Genomic DNA, 6,000 nt, shown 5'->3' with positions numbered 1-6,000 from the left:
AGTTGTAAGCTTTTGCTCCCAAGACGTCAGTGTTCAGTGTTAAAAAGCTCAGACGCACAAGCGGGCGGCATTGACGCAAAGAAGCCAGCTGACCAGATGTGCAAGTGTCATCTTATCTCAGCCTGCTGGGAGCTACCAAGTCCCCCAGACTCTTTTTAGGGACACCTATTGAAAAACACTTATAATCTGTTTGCTCCTTTAATGAGCTCATTGTTCCTCCGAGGAGGAAAAGCCTCATCGCTGCTTAGCCGTGGCTCTTTGAGCGGGAAAGCGGCGCTGATCACCACTGATACCCTGCTTTGGCTCAAAGTCTGAGCCACTAACAAAGATCGAGGAAGACCTGACTGTGCCCTACTGTGGAGTAACTTTATTGTACCGCTTTTTTCACCCACAGCAGGGCCAAGGAACTGGGTGCTATCCTTCTCTTCCCAATGTTTATTGAAACTTTAGGTTATGCTAATAAGTTCATTTTCTGCAAACCAGCAGGTACTCTCAAGCTGTATCTCCATTTTTTGTATTTTCCTTATCATAAATGTGTTTTCTTCCTATTGCACATTCTCATGTGACATACAGCCGTGTTTTGTGCAATTGCAATATTTAATTTAGATTTAAGAATTATTTGTATGAATGCAGTTACCATGGTCTCCCTCATTTCCTTAGTAAAATGTCTAAAAAAAATTCCTGTAAAGTGCACCTTGATTAATTAATTATGGGTGTTAATTAATAGGGGTGCACAAATATTTTTTATACGCATCTGGATAGCGATTCTTATTAACCCGATTCTAAATCGACTCATAATTATATATATATATATATATATATATATATATATATAATATAATAAAAATGTTATTATATATATCTATATATATATATATATATATATATATAGATATATATATAACATTTTTATTAGATTTTTGAAGTCCTCCAAGTCCGAGTCCATGGTTCTCGCCCGGAAAAGGGTGGAGTGCCATCTCTGGGTTGGGGAGGAGATCTTGCCCCAAGTGGAGGAGTTCAAGTACCTCGGAGTCTTGTTCACGAGTGAGGGAAGAGTGGATCGTGAGATCGACAGGCGGATCGGTGCGGCGTCTTCAGTAATGCGGACGCTGTATCGATCCGTTGTGGTGAAGAAGGAGCTGAGCCGGAAGGCAAAGCTCTCAATTTACCGGTCGATCTACGTTCCCATCCTCACCTATGGTCACGAGCTTTGGGTTATGACCGAAAGAACGAGATCACGGGTACAAGCGGCTGAAATGAGTTTCCTCCGCCGGGTGGCAGGGCTCTCCCTTAGAGATAGGGTGAGAAGCTCTGTCATTCGGGGGGAGCTCAAAGTAAAGCCGCTGCTCCTCCACATCGAGAGGAGCCAGATGAGGTGGTTCGGGCATCTGGTCAGGATGCCACCTGAACGCCTCCCTAGGGAGGTGTTTAGGGCACGTCCGACTGGTAGGAGGCCACGGGGAAGACCCATGACACGTTGGGAAGACTATGTCTCCCGGCTGGCCTGGGAACGCCTCGGGATCCCCCGGGAGGAGCTGGACGAAGTGGCTGGGGAGAGGGAAGTCTGGGCTTCCCTGCTTAGGCTGCTGCCCCCGCGACCCGACCTCGGATAAGCGGAAGAAGATTGATGGATGGATGGATGGATGGAAAATTATGAATCGATACACACACTCTATATATATATATATATATATATATATATATATATATATATATATATATATATAATAAAAATTGTATTCGATTTTTTAAAATAAATATATATAATAAATATATATAAATATATATATGTATAAAATATATATATAATAGCATTTTTATCCGATTTTTTTAAATTATAAATCGATACACACACACACTATATATATACATATATATATATATAAAGAAATCGATTACTAATTAAAAAAATCTAATAAATATGTTATATATATATATATATATATATATATATGTGTATGTATATATATATATATATATATATATATATATATATATATATATATATATATATATATATATATATATATATATATATAATCTCAGACTGAGCTCCTGTGGAGAAAGGAGGCACAGACTGAGGCCGAGAAAAAAACTTGATAGCCGATAAGCACACAAACATTTTACACAGAATCCACAAGACTTGCAGCAGGAGGAGAGGGGACAGGCATCCGGCCTGAAGCTGCCATCATACCACTTGGGGGGAAGCGTTGAAGGCGTGGGACGGGGTGCTGGTGTGCATGTGTATGTGGCGTGCATTTTTTGTGTGTGTAGGCGTGTCTCATGGTGCTTTCGCAAACTGGATAACACAGCCAGTCAGTCCAACAAAAGTCAACAACAACAGGTATGTTTCCATGAGAGACATAGGGAAGGAGTTCGCTGCATCTTCGCTACAATGTCCTCTAATGGAGTCTCAAAGCGACGACTTGATCAGCCTGCTCAGTGGCCTTGTGGTTAGAGTGTCCGCCCTGAGATCGGTAGGTCGTGAGCTCAAACCCCCGGCTGAGTCATACCAAAGGCTATAAAATTGGGACTCATTACCTCCCTGCTTGGCATTCAGCATCAAGGGTTGGAATTGGGGGTTTAAATCACCAAAATGATTCCCGAGCGCGGCCACCGCTGCTGCTCACTGCTCCCCTCACCTCCCAGGGGGGTGAACATGGGGATCGGTCAAAAGCAGAGGAGAATTTCACCACACCTATCGTTGCAACTTTAAATTTAACTTAAACTTCAACTTGCCAAGTCACTTGCAGCCAGGGGGAAAACGACTCTATTTCCTTTAGCTACTCAACGTTTGCACACCCAAAAAAAGTCACAAATGAAAAATCTAAACGGGCTGAAAAATGTGAAGTTTGACAAACATTCATGGACCTAAAAAAAAAAGGTAATCGCTCCTTATTGGAGCAATTTATTTTTTTATATATATATTTATCATGCACCTCTACTAATAACTCAAAGCTGTGGAGACAAACATGCATTGGACATTCATGGATCATCTATCAAATAGATGATAATACATGGCAGCTTATTTGCTATTGAAATATATGACAATACATAGTTATAAGGCAGAAGGTCAAAGATCTTCATCGCCTTGACACCAGCTGCATCAATACACACAGCAACAAATAATGGCAACAGTCGCCTTAGACACACACACGCACACACACACACACACACACACACACACAAATAGGTAGCGTCCATCGGTGCATTTTGATCAAACAGGGCCTCTCTAATTGAGTTAATCCCCACTTCAGGATCAGCCATGTCCCCTGAGGTGTGACCCTCCACCCAGGCCGTCCTGCCCTCGTGGCTCATGTGGACTGGAAGGCTGTTTATTGGGAGACAATGGGCAGCAGATTGTGCTGTCAGGCTCCATTAATTGCCATCATTAGCATCACACTCCAGAGCCTGTGAACTGAGCGCTGAGCTGTGTTCGCGTTTCCCCGACGCCTCCGTGTGTGCAGCTTGGACATGTGTGTGTATGTACTTTTATTACGTATTAATCGGAAACGGATGGGCTTTTCAGGAGTGGCACGGATCTAACAATCAGCTAGTATATATGTATATATACATGTGTTTATATGTATTTATATATGAAGATATGTGTATGTATATGTATTTTTTATTAGGGCCCGCACGGCCCATTGTAAAAGGACTCCCAAAGGGAGTCCTTTTACAATGGGACAGAAGGACCCTATTGTATCTGTAAGGTTTTATTATCCTTTATTATTATTATTATACCGACCGCCTCTTTGAGCTGTAATTTGACCCACTTAACATGTTTCAAAACTCACCATATTTGACCCACACATCAGGACTGGCGAAAATTGCCTTTTAATAAAAAAAAAAAACAATCCCCAAAACTCAAAATTGCGCTCTAGCGCCCCCTAGGGAAAAAAAAGAACTAAACTGCCTGTAACTCCCACTAAGAAGGTCGGAGAAACATGAATCAAAAACCTCTATGTAGGTCTGACTTAGACCTAGATTTCATAATTTTACATCCTCGGGAAAAAAAAAAAACAGGAAGTTGGCAATTCCCCCTTCAAGACAAAAATGTACTAAAAACAGTCACTTTTGCCTCTTTGGGCTGTAATTTGACCCCCTTAACATGCTTTAAAACTCACCAAACTGAACACACACATCAGGACTGACATAAATTGCGATCTAATAAGAAAACCTAACCCCAAATCTCAAAATTGCGCTCTAACGCAATTTTGGAATAAAACGCAGACAAAACTGCTCCTAGGAAGAAAAAAATGGCAAAACTGCCTGTAACTCCCACTAGGGAGATCGGAGAGACATGGAACAAAAACCTCTATGTAGGTCTCACTTAGACCTACATTTCAATATCATTATTTTTTTAAGAATCAATTTTTAAAATATGTTTTCAGGCCGTTGTGGAAGTTGCCCTCCCGTGGGTTCCCCTGATCACGACAGATCCTCTTGTAAGCCCGGTAGTCAGGTTTGACAATTGTTTTATTTTGCTCACACACAGCAACAGCACCCTGCTCTATGACTTTCCAGTCTCTCTAGTGTGTGTATCCATGCGTCTGCTCACCAGCAACTCCAACTCCCAACAACGTGTCTCTGTCCGGCTGCTGCTAATAAAGGCGACAGGTGATTAGATAACAAGCCCCAGCTGGGTAATCTACTCATCTGCCGATGACTCCGAGGCCGGTCTTTACACACACCGCTCCGCGGCAGGCCCGCAGGCCACACCCTCCTCCACAGCCGTCTCCATGCAACCAGAATGACTTTTCTAACCTGTTACCTGTTTTGAAAAAGTTTGATTATAAAGTTCAAGTTAAGTTAAATTACCCATGATTGTCACACACACACACTAGGTATGGCGAAATTATTCTCTGCATTTGACCCATCACCCATGATCACCTCCTGGGAGGTGAGGGGAGCAGTGAGCAGCAGCGGTGGCTGCGCCCAGGAATAATTTTTGGTGATTTAACCCTGCAATTCCAACCCTTGATGCTGAGTGCCAAGCAGGGAGGTAATGGGTCCAATTTTTATAGTCTTTGGTATGATTCTGGTTTAAACTAACGACTTCCCGATCTCAGGGCGGACACTCTAACCATAAATATTATACCAATTAATACATGGTTTCAATCGAGAATCGTGTTGAATCAAGAATCGATTGTGAATCGAATCCTCACCCTCGGAATTGGAATCGGATCAAATCGTTCGAAGCCCAAAGAGTCACACTCCTATTAATTAGTAATGTCAAATGATTATTTTTTTAATCAGATTGATCACACTTTTGAATCTGGAATAATAATTAATATTCACAGTTTAATACTCGCTTGCATAATTTAAAATAATGAAAATAAATTAAAAAAAACAATATTTGCAGTTTTAATGTCGGAATGTAATCCGGGATATAAAATGGTTTACTCGAATACTCCACGACGCCTTAGGATAGGATAGGATAGGTCTTTATTGTCATTGCACAAGTACAATGAAACTTAGTTTTCAGCACAAACCCGTTCAAGATTAGACAAACAAACAGTGTACAGGGTTACAGAACAGGAACACTGATGGGTCGCCACAAGGCGCCCCGTAAAAGATGGAGAAAAAAGTAAAACGTTGGGGAAGGATGAGTAAAAAAATACAATCTAGACTGGGCTCCTAAGGGGGCTCAGTCTGGAGTGGGAAAAAACCTCCATAGCAAAGCACATATACATATTACAACATGCATCTCAAGATATCGAGCAACAGAGGGAAGGGAGTGCGGGGTCATGGTGGTGGGCCGCAGTTCTCAGGCGCTGACCATCCTTAAAGTCGATGACTTTTGTTTTGTTTGATCAGCCGTTTTACTGCCGTGTTACAATGGAAACAATTAAGGTGTGTTAATAAACATTTACAGATCTTTCTACGTAAATAACTCCAACATTTTGCAATGTATATATCTGCAACTTGTAGTCCAGTGCGGTCATATAATATGGAAAAAATATATTTTTCTTCTAAAATTTTGTGGGTAGTGTGCAC

Source organism: Nerophis lumbriciformis, linkage group LG15, assembly GCF_033978685.3.
Source record: "Nerophis lumbriciformis linkage group LG15, RoL_Nlum_v2.1, whole genome shotgun sequence".
Classification (NCBI taxonomy): domain Eukaryota; kingdom Metazoa; phylum Chordata; class Actinopteri; order Syngnathiformes; family Syngnathidae; genus Nerophis; species Nerophis lumbriciformis.
Note: the sequence above shows the minus strand (reverse complement) of the source record.